The 20,113-nt window shown below is 37.4% G+C and overlaps 1 protein-coding gene across 1 annotated transcript in view; it reads right to left on the bottom strand.

Annotated features, from left to right (window-relative positions):
* The window catches only part of LOC135141559 (uncharacterized), a 93,528-nt gene extending 74,410 nt beyond the window's left edge, over positions 1-19,118 (bottom strand). Inside the window, exon 1 of the mRNA XM_064072769.1 lies at positions 19,025-19,118. The gene's annotated coding sequence lies outside the window, so the exon portion shown is untranslated. The remainder of the gene's footprint in view (positions 1-19,024) is intronic.
* Between the last annotated feature and the right edge of the window lie 995 nt (positions 19,119-20,113).

The following is a 20,113-nucleotide window of genomic DNA, read 5'->3' as shown; positions in this document are numbered from 1 at the left end:
TCTTCCAGATTACTTCAAAAAGATAAAAAGAATCCCAAGATTCTTTAAAACCACTCCAAAAGCAAAACAAAAGGGACCCCCCAGATTATTTTAAATTACTTCAAAAATAAAGCACAAGGGGACCCCGAGATTCTTTCAAACTACTTCATTAACAAACAAAAGGGCTCTCCGAGATTCTTTAAAACTACTTCAATAGCAAACAAACGAGATCCCCGACATTCTTTAAAACTATTCCAAAAATAAAATACAAGGAGACCACGGGATTCTTTCAAATTAATTCAAGAACAAAACAAAAGAAGTCTCTGAAATTATTTCAAACTACTTCAAACACAAAACAAAAGTGTTCCCCAAGATTCTGTAAAACTATTTCAAAAATAAAATACAAGGGACCCCGAGGTTCTTTCAAATTATTTCAAAAGCAAGACAAGGGATCCCGAGATTCTTTCAAATTACTTCAATAATAAAACACAAGGAGACCCCGAGATTCTTTCAAATTATTTCAAAAACAATACAAAAGTGGTCGTCTAGATTCTACTACTTCAATAACGAACAAACGGGCTCCCCGAGATTCTTTAAAGCTACTTCAAAAATAAACAAGAAGGGGTCCCCAAGATTTTTTAATCTACTTCAATAACTAACAACAGAGGTCCCCGAGATTCTCTAAAACTACTTCAAAATTGAAACACTAGGGGACCCCGAGATTCTTTCAAATTACTTCAAAAACAAGACAAGGGATCCCAGGATTCTTTCAAATTACTTCAAAACAAAACAAAACAGGTCCCCAAGATTCTTTCAAGGAACTTCATAAACCAGACACGAGGGGTCCACGAGATTCTTTCAAACTATTTCAAAAATAAAACAAAAGGGGTCCCCGAAACTATTCCAGATTACTTCAAAAAGATGAAAAGAATCCTAAGGTTCTTTAAAACTACTTCAATAACAAACAAAAGGGTTCCCTAAGATTTTTCAAAAATTACTTCAAATATAAAACAAGGGATCCCCAAGATTCTTTCATTCTTTCAACTACTTCAAAAACAAAACAAAAAGAGGCCCTCAAGATTTTTCAAACTCCTCCAATAACAACGAAAAGTGGTCCCTGGAATCCTATAAATCTCCTTAAAAAATAAACAAAAGGGATCCCCGAGATTCTTTAAAACTACATTAATAACAAACAAACGGGCTCCCCGAGATTCTTTAAAATTACTTCAAAAATAAAACAGAAGGGGACCCGGAGATTTTTTAAAACTACTTCAAAAATAAGACTAGGGATCCCAAAGATTATTTCATTCTTTCAACTACTTCAAAAACAAAACAAAAGGTGTCCTCGAGATTCTTTCAAACTACTTCAACAACAAACAAAAAGGGCCCCCGAGATCTTTTCAAAACAAGACAACGGATCCCAAGATTCTTTCAAATTACTCCAAAAACAAAAGGGGTCCAGAAGATTCTTTCAAATTACTTGAAAAATAAAATAAAAGAGGTCCCCGAAATTCTTCCAGATTACTTCAACAAAATGAAAAGAATCCAAAGATTCTTTAAAACTACTTCAATAATAATAAAAAGCGGTCCACGAGATCCTCTAAAGCTACTTCAAAAATAAAACACAAAGGGACCTCAAGATTCTTTCAAATTCCTTCAAAAATAAGCCAAGGGACCCCAAGAATCTTTCGTTCTTTCAACTACTTCAAAAACAAAACAAAAGGGGCCCTCTAGATTTTTCAAACTACTCCAGTAACAAAGAAAAGTGGTCCCTGGGATCCTTTAAATCTACTTCAATAACAAACAAAAGGGATCCCCGAGATTATTTAAAACTACTTCAATAACAAACAAAAGGGGGTCCCCGGAATTCTTTACAACTACTTCAAAAATAAAACAAAAGGGATCCCAGTATCTTTCAAACTATTAAAAAAAAAACAAAAGTGATTCCCGAGATTCTTTCAAATTACTTCAAAAAGAAGACAAGGGATCCCAATTTTCTTTCAAACTACTTCAAATATAAAACAAGGAGACCCCGAGATTCTTTCAAACTACTTCAAAAAAAAACAAAGGAGCTCCCGAGATTCTTTAAAACTACTCCAAAAACAATACACAAGGGGACTAACTACTTCAAAAACAAAACAAAGGGGTCCCGAGATTCTTTAAATTTACTTCAAAAACAAAACACAAGGGGACTCCGAATTTTTTTCAAATTACTTCAAAAATAAAACACAAAGATACCCCGAAATTCTTTCAAACTACTTCAATTATAAGCAAAAAGGTTCCCCCAGATTCTTGAAAACTACTTCAAAAATAAAACATTAGACCACCCCGAGATTCTTTCAAATTACTTTAAAAACAATACAAAAGTGGTCGTCTAGATTCTTTCAAACTACTTCAATAACTAACAAACGGGGTCCCTGAGATTCTTTAAAGCTACTTCAAAAATAAATAAGAAGGGGTCTCCAAGATTTTTCAATCTACTTCAATAACTAACAAATGGGGTCCCCGGTTTGTCTAAAACACTAGGGGACCCCGAGATTCTTTGAAATTACTTCAAAAACAAAAGGGATCCCCGAGATTCTTTAAAACTACATCAATAACAAACAAACGGGCACGCCGAAATTCTTTAAAACTACTTCAAAAATAAAACAGAAGGGGACCCTGTGATTTTTGAAAATTACTTCAAAAATAAGACAAAGGATCCCCAAGATTCTTTCATTCTTTCAACTACTTCAATAACAAACAAAAGTGGTCCTTTAGATTCTCTAAAACTACTTCAAAAATAAAACACAAGGGGACCTCAAGATTCTTTCAATTCCTTCAAAAATAAAACAAGGGATCCCCAAAATTCTTTCGTTCTTACAACTACTTCAAAAACAAAACAAAAGGGGCCCTCAAGATTTTTCAACTACTCTAATAACAAAGAAGAATGATCTCTGGGATTCTTTAAATCTACTTCAATAACAAACAAAAGGGATACCCGAGATTCTTTAAAACTACTTCAATAACAAACAAAAGGGTGTCCCCGAGATTCTTTAAAACGACTTCAAAAATAAAACTCAAGGAGACCACGAGATTCTTTCAGCTACTTCAAAACAAAAAAGGGGTCCCCGAGATTGTTAAAAAACTACTTCAAAAGTAAAATAAATGGTACCAGAAATTCTTTCACACAACTTCAAAAACAAAACAAAAGGGATCTCAAGATTCTTTCCAACTGCATACTTCAAAAATAAAACCAAAGGGATCCCCGAGATTCTGTCAAACTACTTAAAAAAATAAAACAAAAAGGGTCCCCGAGATTTTTACAAATTATTTTAAAAACATGAAAAGAATCCCAAGATTCTTTAAAATCACTCCAAAAACAAAACAAAAGGGGCCCTCGAGATTCTTTAAATCTACTTCAATGACAAACGAAAGGCGTCCCTGAGATTCTTTAAAACTACTTCAATAACAAACAAAGGGGGTCCCCGAAATTCTTTAAAACTACTTCAAAACTAAAACACAAGGGGACCCCGAGATTATTTCAAACTACTTCATTAACAAACATAAGTGTTCCTTGAAATTTTTTAAATTTACTTCAATAACAAACGAAAGGGGTCCCCGAGATTTTGTCAAACTACTTCAAAAATAAAACACAAAGGGACCCCGAGATTCTTTCAAATTACTTCAAAACTAAGACAAAGGATCCCAAGATTCGTTGAACTACTTCAAAAAAAGGGGTTCCCGAGGGTGTTTAAAACTACTTCAAAAGTAAAACAAAATAGTCCCAGAGATTTTTTCAAACAACTTCAAAAACAAAACAAAAGGGATCCCCAAGATTCTTTTCAACTACTTCAAAAACAAAACAAAAGAGGTCTCCGATATTCTTTCAAACTACTTCAAAAACAAAACAAAAAAAGGTTCCCGAGATTCTTTAAAACTACTTCAAAAATAAAACAGAACGGGACCCCGAGATTCTTTCAAATTACTTCAAAAACAGGACAACGGATCCCAAGATTCTTTCAAATTGCTCCAAAAACAAAAGGGGTCCCCAAGATTCTTTCAAATTGCTTCAAAAACACTATACGGAAAAATTCTCGAAATTTTTTCAAATTATTTCAAAAACAAAACGTCACGGGCAGAGGGGTGGGATCATTCTGGAAATCAATAATTGTCTAAAGTTGCTAGCAGCCGTGGTACAGCAGAACGCCGGTGCCCGAATCCAAATTTTATATACATTCAGTGTAAGTAAAACTTAGATCTTTCAGGAGCCAGTCTAAATTTTTGCTGCGCTGGTTCAGCAGATCCCATGCGCCCCCGCATTTTAAGGTTATCGGAAACATGGTAAATCATTAATCAAAATTTGTCATTTTATACGTTCTCCCTCCCTCCCCAAAATGATGACGTCGTCTTACAATTAAGAAGACACAATCAATCAAATTTTTCTTTCGAAATATTAACATAAACGGTTAAAATTAAACATATACTGAGAAATTGAGAATACATTTTTTCCCGTTGGTTATCTACTTTAAATATGTTTCCCTTGGAATTTGCACACTCGGCACAGGAGGTTTTTACTTTGTAGAATTTTTCACGAAACAAAAGTGGCTAAATCAAATTTTATAATTTTACATTGGTATCCTTGCTGAAATGTTGTCGGAACATTTTCCAAAGGGAAAACTCACTAGAAACAAACACAGCAATGCGCTTTATCAATGCATTCATACTTTTGGAAAAATTGTGTGACCGTTCACCCGATTTTCCCGAACTCCGCGCCAGACCAAACACAAACAAACAAGATCTCAATGCACTTTCGTATCGAACGATAAAACTCCTCAATTTTCGGAGTATTTGTCGACTTATTCGAACTTCAATCGGTCCAGTCCGGCCCGACTTTCGGTCAATGCCCGTAATCGGTCGCATTTGTGTACTCACTCGACTGAAGAGCCGATCCGGCCCGGCCCGATTTTCTATCAATTGCGTTACTTTCGGACGAAATCGGTCTCATTGGGAAGTATTTGTCTACTAACCCGGGTTTTAGAACTTCGACGAACAATAAACAAGTTTTAAAAACTTATATCCATTATTGGATGGGTTTTTGATTAACCAACGAACGCGTATTCACTAATCAGAAAAACCCGCATCAGCGAAATTTTATTTAATTGTGGAAATCCTCGAATCTCGGGCGGCTCGTTCGGGCCGAGTCGAGCCGGGCCGGACCGAATAAATCGCCAAAATGCGCACCTCTGCGCTTAAGCTAGCACGGATAAGCACCACAGCCCGCACTATAACCCACACCATTAACACACCCTCTGTTCCTACCATTACCACCCCTACCACTCACCGCACTAGACTCGACGAATTTCTCCCACCCAAAAGTGGTCTAGAAGCGGCACTATCTAATTATTTACGTGTTTCACACGCATAATTCTTCATTCTCATACGCAGGCTGCTGAAACCGAGCTTCTGCTTTGTGTCTTTCCGCCTGAATTTTAATAAATTTTAAAGCACGCAAAAAAATCACAGTTGTATTAGAGAATTTAAGTAGGGACACTCTTCGAAAACCGTAGCAGAGCTCATAAATCAGCCCGCTTATTGTTTTTAATTAATAGTTTAAGCCATATCACACCGGGCTCTAATGTGGGACGCAAAAAAGCGCTTGATATATAGTTATTTGAACTTGAGTTTTATGCGACAGATTGAAATGTCAGGCATTGTCTGCATTCCAATTCTCAAGTTGTTTACACAGGGAGAATTGGAACGGCATCAGAGAGACCGATTAGAACTGCAAAACCAACGAAAAAAGTAAACGGATTCCAAATCTATTGACGTAAAATCGAGAAAACATCAACACAATTTTATAAACGTATTTCATGGCGACAACCAAATCGATAGATTGGATTTTGGTCAAATAAAATTAGCGTTAGTTTCAGTTTTAGAGAAATCGAGTTCGCGCGTCAAGTGCTTCGCTTTTATTAAAGTTATGGGATGAGGCGTCCTAGTTTCAATATTCCGACCAAACTGCAAATTGCCGAATTTCAAACTTTAGTAACGATTTTTACTTCTGGAGCGTAAGCTACGAAGTATTGTAATGGGGCGTTTCGACGAATGTCTAATTTCGTGTTTCTCGAGCTCCGCAAAGCGGAAGATACGAAAACATCGCTTCCGTCTGTCTGTCTGTCTGTCTGTTGGCGTTGTACTAAAAACAAATGCAATTTATTTGTTTATACAGTTATTAATGTCTTTAATTTCACAAGACAATAAAATTTTAGTGGATAGAAAAACAACATTTTCTCTGATATTTTGTTTTTTAACTGTTTATCGATACCCAAAACCCAGTTGCATGCCATTTTATATCCAAAATGAATTTTGTTGGAAATGGATTGCTAGCAGCAGTCTTTGTGGAGTTGATACAATCGTTAATAAATATCTGCATGTGAACCAGCGTGCAATTAAAACAACAATATAATTTGTTACGAATTGAACAATTTGAAATTTGAAACCAAGATCAGTGATACACGTGTAATTGAAGCAAATTAATTGTACTGATAATAATGCAGGTGAACTGGCGTACTGGAAATGGCAGCTGGTTTAGAGTCAAAATTATTTTAACGTTTGCGGGCGACGTGAAAAAAAATGTACACAAAAAGAAAAACGTGAAAGCAGCTAAAAGCGACTTAAAAGTGTACAGTGCGAGGGTAACAAGTCGATATTTGCTAAAAGAGAATAACCAACTAAATTAACTAGAGTAATCCCTTTGGGGAGCAAAAGAATTTTTTTTGTCGTAAATAATCTAGTCAAAGCCAGAGAGACACCAATAAAAATGCTAGGAGACACCGAGAGGCCGGCAATTATGACATCGTTTTAAAGTAAGCGAAGGTAATAATAATTAGAAAATCGAGTGCGGAATAATGGGAAAAAATTTCGTAGTTGCGGAAGGTAGTAATAATTAATGAGAAGAGGATTTAGTAGATGAGCAAAGTTGTATCAGTATTTGATGACGCTTGATGCGGAATGAATAATTTTGTATTTTCAGCAGACGCGTTTGGTTAAGGTAAATTTCAGCGTAGTTGAGAATCTAATTAATTTATAACGAGAAAAGCAGGCTATGCATCATGTGCATTAACGGAAGGTGTTGTTTTTAATTTTGAGTCGTCGTTCGTAATTCTGGCGAAAATAAAATAAAGAGAACGACGGTAGAACGTTCAGCGTCACGTGCGTTTTAATTTTTCTGGAAATATTTTTCTTATTTTTGCAGTGTCATTGGACGAAATGACGTCATCAGCCGCGCTACGTCATCGGGCGTTTACCACCTACCTACATTACAATGGTGGTAGGCGCACATGTGGTCGCTGACCCGGTCTTAATTAAATTTGCCCAACATTTTTCAGAAATATAAAGATATCACAAACAAACGTATTTATTCCGTTTGAGAGTGCACGAGTTCTAGTGGACGTAATTCGCGGGTAAGGTTTTTACGTGGTTTTACTTGGATGATCGCTGCTCCTAATTAGGATTCACATTTTGATTAATTCATGACATGCCCATCGCATATTCATAAAAGGCCGCTTTGCAATAAGAACCACGTTAGTAAACTAAAATTTGTTATGATTAGGTACGATAAAATGGAAATTTAATTAAGCCAAAATACCGTTTTAACGTCCCGCATCTCACTATTATAATATGTTAGAATAATATTTGTTACCAGCCAAGCTTACATCAACTTTTCAGAGCCAAAGTGTAGCTAATGAATTTTTTAGCAGCATTAACAATTCACCCTTGTATGAAACCATTATTACGCTGCACAATCTGCACCCTCGTGTTCATCCACCACTATCGCCTCGTTGCCTCGCACCTTGTTACACATGTCTCGCAAAATTCCCAAGCTGAATTCGAATTAACCTTCCTTCCAAAAAAACAACCCCGCGAAAGCGGATTTGTCGGGTTCACGATCCAGTCTTCTTATTTCGGTTTGTTACCTTTTGGACAGTCGGTTCAAATTTTACTTTTCATATTTTCCGTCTCGTTTGTCTGGCTGTTTCGAAACAGGAATCCCCGAACTAGTGTACCGATTACGAAATTCTAAGCAACAGCTGAAAAATTTGCCTATTCATCCGTTGACGTCGTAGTGTTAATAGTAAGTAAAGATTCTTTCAAAATACTTCAGAGACAAAACATGACGGGTACGCTCACACAAATCCAGTTTTAAAAAAATATATGGACGAACTCGTAACGGAATCGTTTTACCATCTACACGATATTTCTAAAATAGTTCCGGAGATCATCTGTCTAATAAAGATCGACACTACAACGAAATTGCGGTGACGGTCCGGAATTTCGCCGATAACGCATGGGGGTGGCGTGCCTCGGTGCCAAGCCTTGGACCGACTAGAGGCATTGAACAGAAACCCGTCTGGCTGACCTAGGCTTATGAGGTCACCTTCACGCCAGCGGGAGTGGCGCCTTCGGTGGGGAGCGGCGGTGCTCGGGCGCCAGCTCCCTCTCCAGCAAGGGAACGCAGCAGCGAAAAACAACGGTTTCGGGTTTGTGCGGTCAACGGAACAAAAGAACGGTGACGACAGTACGATTTTTCGGTGGACGGTCCTTACAGGGGCTCTGCACTCTTCACAAACTCCAACTTTTTTAGAAAACGGCAACGACACTAGGACAGCATTTCCAAACGCATCAAGACTTCAAGTAAAAGTCCTCTTTTTTGGTTTCCGGCCCGCGAAAATTTGCTTCATTACAACACAGACGATAAATAGGCATTTTAGGAATATCACCCCCACCAGCAACTTGACGACGCCAACTAAAAATTTTGTTTAGTAAACTCATATATGTGGATAATGAATCCGTCTTGATTTTTAGGCGAGTTCGGCCTAAATAACCTTGGACCAATTACCGTACCTTGTTTATTATTTCAGGAAACATAATTTTTCATTTGTAGTTTAAGAAAGGAATGTGACCTGAACAGAGTAATAAAGAAATATTAAATTACTCTAAATCATCAAAGAAATTTTCTCTTTTCGGCGATTTGATCGATTAAAATATTTAAAAGGCAGCTGTAAATTCCGTTCCTTGTTATGCAAATACCTATTAATTTTTATTTTCCCAGCGCGAGCTACGGGAAGTATTGTAATAGGTCGTTTCGACAAGTGTCTGATCTCAGGTTTCTCGATGTTTCACACTTTACGAAGTACAAAAGTGTAGGTTTCCAGTTTCCGTGTCTCGTTTGCTTGTTTATTGACGATCTCGTTAGACAAACAGTCCCCGAAATGACGATTGCGAATTTTACAAGTCTCTAAAATATACAAAAGTTAAATATTGATGGTGGAAAGGTGAAAGACACTTGAGTCGTGTTTGGCAGACAATACTACGATAATTTATTTATGTGCGGTACGGCGATGCGGTCTGTTTTGAATCTTCACTGTACAACCACGTGTTTTAAGATTTACCGACTGCGTTGAGCGGTAGATTAATTGCTTCGGTTCTGATATTTTGTAACCTTATTACCACTAACACGGAGAGCCACGCACTTTTTAGCTACCTTAAAGGATTAGTGTGAAAAATGCGCGTCATTTGACACCACTTACGGAAATATGAAAGCGGCTGCAGCGGAGTACGTTCAATAAAGTTACAACTAGCTACTAGGTAAAAAAACAAGACATACATAAAATACACATAAACTGATTGTTGGTGCTATAATATGTTTTTACAGTTATTTAGTGTTTATATTTTCCAAATCGTGAACTGAATGATACAACTGCGCTTGATCTCACGATTCTCTTCACGTGAGTTGGTTTCTCCTTAGTCGACGAAAATATCGTTTTGCGATTCATGTGGCGCGACAAAGAATACAATCTGTGCGGGCATATTTGAATATACTTTACTATTTCGTGACAAATCTGTTTGTTAATTGTCAAATTCATTTTGAAGTTTAAGCGCACGTGTTGGTGGACGGATTTAACCTCACTTTGCGTTGCGACGATTGAGTTACGTTGTTAATTCCGCAGCAAATTATCTTCTCATACTTTCCTGATTAGAAGTTATGAGTTTACGTTCTACTATCCTCTTGGTTTACCTATATTTAACAATTATCCTCTGCTGTATTAATATTAATACCATATAATGTAAACACGGTCTGTTGATGTTCGGTAATGTTGTGTTACACATATTTTATGTTGTCTAGTTTGTTTTACGTTGTACTAAGTGTAATGGTGCTGCTACCGCAGCTCCAAGTCTATTAAAACCCCTTAGTAGAAAATGGCTAGCATAATGTATTAATGACTTTAATTAATACATTATAGCCAAAATGGACATTTTCACTTTGCAAGATCTGGCCAAGAACCGTAACGCCCTGCGGTAAAAGCTGTCATCAAGAGATAACTCGGAGTAGTGAATCGCTATCGCTAATTTGGGTTTGATTAAAAAAGTTTTCAAACAACAAAATTAATCTAGTAACATTAATAATGTTCGCGGTGACGTCACTAATCACCTGGAGGGGATGACTAAACACACTAGCAATAACCAATTTTAAAAACAATCAAAATTCTCGAGGTTTCTTTAGCATAATTTTGTATGCAGAAGTAGTCGGACGCGCCGTGGAATTATGGAAAGCTTTCAAAAATTAAAACTGGAAAGAACTCGCCAAATTAGCAATCAATCGAGAGCGATCGACGCCACAACCTCACACCTTGAATGCTTGATTTGGTAAAATCTTTTTGATCCCGAAATCGGGTCATCGTACTCAAAATAATAACGCTTGTCCTGTAGTAACTGATAAACGAGAAGCGAGATTTTGGAATGCTGTAATCGCAATATATCTTCCAAGATGGGGAAATGTCTGAAATTATTGGAGAAATATAGGATTTCTTATAAAAGGTGTGTTATGGTTATAACATTTTTTCTCTTGACGTTCTGCTTTGTTTTCCATTTGTTTGTGCAAAAGAACGTGTAAGTAACTTTCGGAGGGAAGAAATATTTTTATCGACGGAATGTGTGCCTTTGGAAAAATCTGAGTGCTACACGTGTTTTCGTTAATTACAACAATAGGTGACGTCTCGATGTAGTGATACAAAGTGCAAACAAAACAGTGTCGTGTTACACGCAACCGTGTCGCTGTTTTTGAATCAGATTCACGCTAAATCTGTTTTAGATTAGTTTATTAACTGAGTATATGGCCCGAAATACAGGTTAATTGAAATTTAAAAAGCGTAAATGTTGGAAAATGGAAAATATTGTCTCTGAATTTTTTCAATTCAACGGCTAGTTTTTTCCACGCGACGATTTTAAATCAAAGTTTGAATACTTTCTGAGGGTGTGGTTAAAATATAAGAACAGCACTTTTGAAGTTTTTGGCACGAGTAAAAGTAATATTAAAGTATTTGTATATATACAATAAATTCACGTTCAGAAAGTTTACAAAGGACTCGATATGAGAGTGGTTTACACTTCCGTAGAGCCTTCAAAGTCTTCTCGGAAGCCTGAAATAGAAAACAGAGTCAAAGCAAAAGCCGCGGAAAATGTGTTGGACAAACAAGGCAGCCATAGGAAGGTTCAGGCGTGTGTTGTCCAAGATTTTTAAAAGGAGTGAGTGTAAATTTCTGGGTGTTTTAGGACCTCTAGAAATATTTATCACTGTCTTTATCAAGCAATTTTATACACATCGGGAGTCAAAATTCTGCAATAAAATTTGAACAATATTGTTTGCAACTTTTTAGGCGCGTTTTTTTTTATAATTGGTTCGAGTAAGATAAGCAGCGTGTTTTTAAAACAAATTTGGCAGCCCATATAAAGTGAAGTGCTTTTACATAAAATTTATGTCTGCTTGAACGTATCGAATTAACTTCGGCACTGTCCTCTTTTATATTTAACTTTAATTAAAAAGTAATATCGGCGGATGGTTTTTAATTTAATTTTTGCCACCAGTGAGAGCGTCAACATTTGCAGAAATTTGAAAATAAAAATAGCGTCGTGAGATACAAGACGGATCGGAAGAGACGAACATTTCTCGAATCTCATTAGCGAGGCCTAAGGACAGATTGACTGAACATGTGTAAACGGACATGTTTTACGGCATCAGCTTTTTCATAATAATGACTTTTACGACTTTATCCGTTTCAGAACTCCTTGAAACGCCTTAATATGAATAATGGTATCTCAAAATAGCCCCATCAAAAAATATAATTTCCAATGTGTTGTAATACATTTTGGCAATCGAATTTTATTCCCCAAAGGGTTTAAGATTGTAAAATTTATGCTCCATTTATATGTAGCAAACATTATTTATTCCGCACCGCGGCAGCACAACAACACTAAAATTCGGCCAACATGCTATAAATTATTTTCTGTCTAAGACTGAGTTATACGTAGCCGAAACGTAAATTTTAGGGAGGTAAACACTTTTTACGAGAGTGCAACGCTGACCAGGAGGCAACGTCGCAACTCCGGAGCGAGACAAATCGCCGTAATTAAGGCAGAAAAATTTCGAGTAAATCTGTTCTAAATAAAGCATGCTTGTGTAAAGAGAAAGAGCTTTGTCTAATTTGCGCCATAAAGATCTTAAATAAGGTTAATTTAAACAGTTCAGATTTTCTTCTGCTATAAATATCGCAGGCGTATTTTCGAAAGAAAAGTACGTGCCAATAAACGTTCATGTACGTATTAGAGGTAAATTCGCTTGCTGAGAATGACAGGCAAGTCGTTTAAATAACAGCCTTTTTCGCGATCAAAAACTCACTCACGCAGGAAATCAATTTTAGTTTTTTGTCTTAGGTGCACGTCGCTTGTTACACGTCGCATAAAAAAGCAATTAATGTTGATTAAAAGTTTATTGTGTCGTGTTAACTAACAGTGCACTTAGCATTGAGACCAAAAATTTGTAAACAAGAGGTGATGAATCGATTCAAGTCGCAGACTTGATGGGTAAACATTCGTGTTTGCGACACGACGCAAAAATCATATGTAATATTGGTTTTTTCGGAGAGAAATCTTGAATAATGACAACTGATTCGGTCACGACAATATTATGACTAGAGAAAATCGACGCTCCCTGAGACGCACAGATTATATCGTTTGATCAAGGAAACTCGAGCTCGCGGCGAGTTTACAAAACAAAAGCTGCGTGTGAATTAACCCACGATTATAGAGGTGCTAAGTATCAGATATAACTGCGGGAATGTGCAACGTAAGCGTCGTATAATTCACACCTCACGAGACAGCTTTCACATTTATGGAAACATTTAACTAAATTTTAAAATCTTATTTCGTGTTTTTGTGGCGTTCTCTTTCATTTATTATCAGTCTCATTGTTACTGATTAAGTGAAACAAAAACACATTTCGAAGTAGCATTTTCTGGTTGCTGAAGTCACAGATACCGTATCCAGACACTTCGCTCAATTACACAAAATGAACAATCTCCAGTTACTTGTTTTCTGAAACCGAAATCGTATTTTCATAAGCTTGATTAAATGGAGCCGACTCAAACTCATTTATTATAGTCGATTGTAGCATCATTTTAAGTTTCTTACGTTTTCTTACTACAGACGTCTTGAATATATGTAATGAAAGAAGTTTTGTATGTATTACAGGCTCAAACAGGTGGATCTATCGCGATGTGAATTACTGTCACTCATTCTACGAGAACACGGCACTGATTTTTATGAACGCTAACCAAAATTTGATACGGTCGCCTTAAAATCTTCCTCAGTAAATTCTTTTTAAAATTTGCAAAACAATATCTATATCGATTTTTGGTATCTAAGTTAACGTTAGTTTATCACTGTTTTCCCTAAGTTGTTATAAACCTACGTTCGGCCCCCATTTTCGGTCAGTTTTCGACGCAATCGTAACTCCCAAACTAAAGTTAGTTTTTTTAAAAGGTACACGACTAGGAACAGTCGCTAAACACAGCGAGGTGTCAAATCTAGAGTTGAACTGTCCGCGTAAAGTCAATCTTGTGAAGTTAACAGTACGGCGAACATTGATCAAGCGAAGCAAATCTCGAGTTTCTACCTGAAGGTGGGTACTAAGTCTTTGGAATTTCCGCGGGTTGCTGACCCGCGTTTTGCGGACGTCCTTCTATTTCTTCAATGGAAGTTAATATTTCGTCAGGAGAATCGACTGATAAAGTGTAACTTTTTGCAATTTGGGTTAGCGTTAGTCGCTCACTGTTTTCCCTAAGTTATTATAAACCTAAATTCCAACCATTTTCGGTCAGTTTTCGCTCCAAACTTACGTTCGTTTCTTTGAAAGCCACACGTTGGCGCAACAACGTTTCGACTCTCAAGATTCTACCCTTGTAGAAACAAGATGGAGGACAGTAGCGACCCTAACTTAAACCACGTTCTTGGACAACTCGGACTGGCGTACACCAACAACCTTCGCAAGGAGATCGCGGAAGACACGGAGGTGTCGAATCAAGATTTCAACAACTCGCCCGATTTGGGGGAGGTGAAGAAGTTCGTCAAGAACGCGAACACCGCGAACGAAATGGCAACACAGACCGTCGGTACCACGAACGTTAACGTTATATCGAACGTGCAGTTGAGTCAATCGACTTTGGACTTAATTTTTAATCAAGTGATGCAGGACGTGAAAAGTCAGTCTTGTGAAGTTAACGTTATCAAAAATGACAGTGCGACGAACATTGTTCAAGTGAAGCAGATTCCGAGCTTCTACTTGAAGCGGGAGGACAGTGTTGACAATTCTGAGCATAGTCGGATTGTCAAGTGCATGATTAGTAACGTCGAGGTGGGAAGTCCTTATACTAAGCCTTTGGAACTTCCACGGATTGCCGTCCCGCGTTTTTCGGTACGTCCTCACACTTCTTCAATGGAAGTTAATATTTCGTCAGGGGAGTTAACTGATAAGGAGTGTGATACGGTTAGTCTAGTGGACAGTTTAGAAGATACTTCGTCACTTAGGACTGATCCTACGCAGAGTGACGTGATCGCCAACAAAAGTGATGCGTCTTTGGAGCTTCCTGATAATAGTGATAGTAAGAAGGTGTCTATCAAACCAACCGCATTTTTCATTCCGATGGAGATTGATAGCCGCAGTGAGTTAAAGGCAGTTTCGGATCATCTTTCATTGAAAGTTAAGAATAGGTAGCAAAAAGACAACAGAAGAGAGAAGAAAGGAACAAAAGTAAACAAAGTTCGTCCAAGTCGGATAGTAATTATATAAGTGCCAGTGAGAATGGCAATCATATCCACCACGTAGTTGATAATAGTGATGTCAATTTAGATAGTGTACCACTCCCTGAAGTCAATTATGGAAAAATAAAGAGACGTAGCAACAAACCGCTCTTGCCTAGCATTGAAACTTTTAGAAGAATCAAAATTGATAGAAGTAAACATGACGATAAAAGGGAAGCGAGGACGACATCGACGAAACGCAAACTATCGTTGCAGGAGAATATGATGGGGAATTCTTATTCTACGAAGATCAAACAAACACAATGGACGACGAAAGAAAAAACTAAAGAAAAGTTGTCGCCGTTGTATAGTAGTAAGAACGAATACGTCTACGACTACGGTCCAAGACGTAATCACAAAACGGAATTTAACAACACTAGTAAAAGGATCGAAATTTTGGAAATAATGGAATGTGTGGACTCTTCTGAGAAGCAACCATTTTCTAAATCAAGATCCAGAATCCTCGTTTTGATTAACGACAAAATCAACCAAAAGCCTAAACCCGAAAAATCTATCTTTTGTAGATTTAGATAGCGTACCCAAAACTAGATCAATTAAATGATAGATGTAGATATCTATTTAACACTGTCGTGTCTTCAGTGACTATTTCTTTATTGTACAAAACTCTTGTATTGTCCGTTTCGAATCTTCGTTACTTGATTCTCTAATATAAATTGTGTTTGTTTTTCAAAGTAAGCCGTGCTGCCATCTTGTGGCATTACAGTTAAGACTTAACGAAATCAATGAAATGAAACAGAATAGGAGAGTTGATACTTTCTTATAGCTTATCTTTCTAAAAAGTTGTAGTCATAATCTTCTAAAATTTTTGTTCTTTAAGCAACAGAATTCCGACGTGTAAGTAGTACCGTAGGTAAGCGAAGAAAAATGTTGCTTCTCCGATGGGAATCGAACTGCACGTTTACTGCTTGCCGGGCGGGTGCCCTTACCACTAGACTACAGAGGAGCTTATTTTTCCTCGCTTACTACTACGTATTATTGTGCCGCCACAGTACTAAAGGTATATACTAGGAAGTACTTATTAGTAGGTGCCTAATTCATATGTATCTGACAACAATCAAATAATTACATGATGGTACACCAGTGCTCTTTCTCGCAGTAACATAGCTGAAACAACATATACAAATGGTTAATCTCTGATAGTACGAAAGTTTTACAGGGCTTTTATAAATGATTCTAAGGGCGTAGTTGGCCATGGATTTCAAAAATACCGCCTCGCTGAAATTATGCCCGTGATTATGCATCATTATGACAGTTCTCACTTGTCACATTAATGTCTAATGTCATTTGTATGTTTTTCAAGTGCGATTTACAGTAATTCTCGTTGATCGAAGCTCAAAACAACAAAACAGTCATTTTCAGAACTCTTGGTGGTTGCGTACGAAAATTTTGTGTTTGTTCTACGAAGCGAAGATTATGAAAATGGTTTATTCTGTTGAACAAGACACTTTCATCGTTATGTCTTGTTATCGCAATGGGACTTCGTAAACGAAGAGTGAGTTTATTCTGTAACCGCTTGTAAGCAAGAATATCTGGCCAAATACCGTGATTTAGTAATTCAAAAAACATCGTTAAAGGCCCACACTAGAGATGTAATCAACAGATTTGTTCGAATTGGCAGTATCAACAAAGAGAAATCTCGTGGAAGACGTCATCTGGGGCAATTGTTGATGATTTGAGACGACTTGAGCAGAATTGAATAATTGAAGAACGGGTCCAAAGTATTGACGAAAGGATGTTACAGAACATTTTTGAAATTAAAAAGAGAATGAACATGTGGCTTGAAGAATGATGAGCATTTTCAACATTTACTGTGATGTTTAACCGCAATAAATTTGTTTCTTTTTGTCGTAATGAATTAGTTTAATTTTTTAAAAACATGTGAAGCGTTTAGGCAACCAGTTATACACATGTGTGTCGTCCATGTGTGATTTTTTCATGCGTCCTTGGGCATTTAGTACGGATCTCCGTACAATTAAATCGGAGAGGCGACACGTTTACATGACCTACTGCGACCCTATAATCATTTATAGAAACCCTGTATAACACAGAAATGAATCCAAAACAGAACAAAAATGACACTTACCTTTTATAATACTAAAGCGTCAATCTTTAATTAGTTAATTTAGTTTAGGAGCAGATGTACCACCATGCACAAACTAAGAATGGGAAAAGTGGTACTCATAATGGTGAAAGTACTTTTTTGGTTGTTTTTGGCGAAAATTATAAATAGATGTAATAGGAGGTCTAGAAGAAATAATTTAAGTATAAGGTCGAACAAACGTGTGGGACTCATAATTTTTTTCGTTTCGCGAATAAAGTATTGTTTTAATCTTCAATAAAAGCAAGTTTTCGAAAAATTTGAGCGTTGTATTTGTAATATGTATTGGTAAATGTGGCGTTGTGTAGACAATCGATCCTCAACGTAACCACTCAAAATCCATTCGTTATTATCAGGACTATTATTATTTTGACATAATGGAAACAAATCGCGAAAAGTTGAAACACCTGAAAACCCCGGCCCTCGTGCCAGTAAACATTCATATACGCATTAGGGGCAAACTTAATCGTTAGTAATGACAGCAAGTTTGATATGCGTGGTTGCGTTTTGGAAAAATGAAGACTTTGGTTGGAATGGTCGGATGTGAGTGAACGTTACGTATTCTAAAAGCATGAATTTAATAAACGTAAATTTAAAGCTAAACTAAGTTTGACACTTACTGAACCCTCTAAACCACAATAAGTGATTTACAACTTGTTTGCGTATTGCGCCGGCCACAGAAATTTAACATACTAATGATGACAGCTGCACCCAAAAAAGCGAAATGGAAATTTCGGCGTTTTATTGTTGGAGTAGTGGTAATTTCGTTAATTAAACAGACCGAGGAGTAATTAACGGTAATTGAAAAAAGGGAGTTTATTGTTTTAAGTCGACAACGGCGTCGGGGAAAAAATTTGTTTAGAGAATTTTGCGGAAGTTGGTGTGGTCGTTCGTTTTGCGACGATTTATTTAGATGAGCAAATTTCGTCAGCAAATCGTCATATACATCGATTCGTAAGTTGATTGGTAAACATTTATGTTTTCGACGCGAGGCAAAAATCACATATTGTGTTGCTATCGAAAATTGAAGAGTGAAATGAAATAGCGTCAATATTTAAAATACGTAATGTAAAGCGCCAATTAGATTTGTTGACAAAGTCGTCCCTTAGTGTGCGTGCTGTCGAATCGGGTTCGAAAAATATGTCGATATAATAGTTAGGAAATTGGCCATAATCTCCCCGCAGTTACCGCAGAATTGCGGTTAATTATGACCCTTGACAGATGCGAGCGGATCGTCAATAATCGAGAGGAAAAGAAAAATCGTGTACCTTTTCCCGTCCGTTTTATTCGAAAGTGCAAGCGGAAGAAAACATTAGCATAGATATTAAGAATATTGCGGGATGTGGCACTTCGGCGGTCATTATTCCCGAAATCTTCGTAAGCGGTTTTAAATTTGATGTTGTTTGAATGTCGGAACATGAGTGAATATCGATTTTAGTCAACTTAGTTAAAGTTGTTTGTAAGTTTGAAAACTGTGAGTGCGTGGTCGGGCATATTTCACGCACCGCCAAAAACTCCCGTGAACGACAAAGCAGTGTTTTTCTAGTAACGTTAGCGGCAAACGCTCCACGTCGATCCCTAGTTGAAAGTTGCCGAACCACAGAATCAGACGTAAAAACAATATTGACCTCAGCTCGCAAAACCGGCTTATCCGGTGTCACTTGCCGCAAATTTCGGCGAGATTTTCGCGGCAATTTGAAAAAAAATGCCTCTCTTAACGCTGCGTCTACCGCTACAGCTTCCACTTACCGCATTAAATGATTGATGAACGGGAGATGTTTACAGTTGATGGAGAGCACTGAAAACGTGACATTGAAGGCCTCGGGCTCGTCTGTCCGGCCGGCCGCGGTTTTCAACAGAAACTGACTCACCCGACGTTCTTGTCGACGTCGTTAGTGGCGCAAGCGCTGCGACGTCCTACTATACTATGCAATGCTATGCTATGCTATTCTATGCTATGCTATACCGTGTGACGCTGCTAATCAGCTCTGCTGAAAGATCTACTTTGCAGCCCGCCACCCAAACAGAAACCGTGCGACCCCTAGCAATTAACGAAAGCTTCACTAACCGCTAAGTGACGTGTATAAACTAACGCTAGCTTGTTATGCCACTACGCGGCATTCGATTAGTGCAACGCATCGTCTTAAAATATGCTTATTAACGGATCCCACGGAATTTACCTTCGCGGATTCGTCATATACGTCAAGCGCAATCTTCCTACTTCCTCGTTATGATACCAAGAATACTTGCAAGAACTTCGAATTGATGCTGATAAACTCCGCTTTTTGAAAAACGATACCCAAACTTTTCTTTTTCGTTTTTAAACTTTACCCGGCGCATCCACCAAAAGTTTACTCCGTCGACAAAATGCAAGCGTCTAGCACACTTAAATGAGAAAGGTAAAAATTATTACCTTCGATAGTATCAAATTTACACACATTAAATAAGATTTATATAGACGTCACTAAAATTGTGGTGGGGATGACACAACGTTCTTAAAATATATATGTGTCCAGTGACACTTTATTTCAAATAGCAATAATCAACAATGTCATTAATAAGTAACATAAAAGGTAAAGGTCCTAATTTGAATCCCTGGCGTACACCAGAATGAAAAAGCTTCACTAAAATATGCTTATTAACGGATCCGTGTGAATTAGCTTTCGCGGATTCGTCATATACATCGAGCGCAATCTCGCTGTTCGCCGTTATGATATAGAGAATACTCGCAAGAACTTGGAATTGACGCTGATAAACGGCTGCGCTTTTCCAAAAACGTTACACAAACTTTACTTTTTGTTTATAAACTTTACCGCCACATTAAGTGATATGCGCAAC

Source organism: Zophobas morio, unplaced genomic scaffold (genome assembly GCF_036711695.1).
Source record: "Zophobas morio isolate AGI-343-1 ecotype UQ-CSIRO unplaced genomic scaffold, CSIRO_AGI_Zmor_V1 ptg000044l, whole genome shotgun sequence".
Classification (NCBI taxonomy): domain Eukaryota; kingdom Metazoa; phylum Arthropoda; class Insecta; order Coleoptera; family Tenebrionidae; genus Zophobas; species Zophobas morio.
This window is presented reverse-complemented; position numbering and strand designations above follow the sequence as displayed.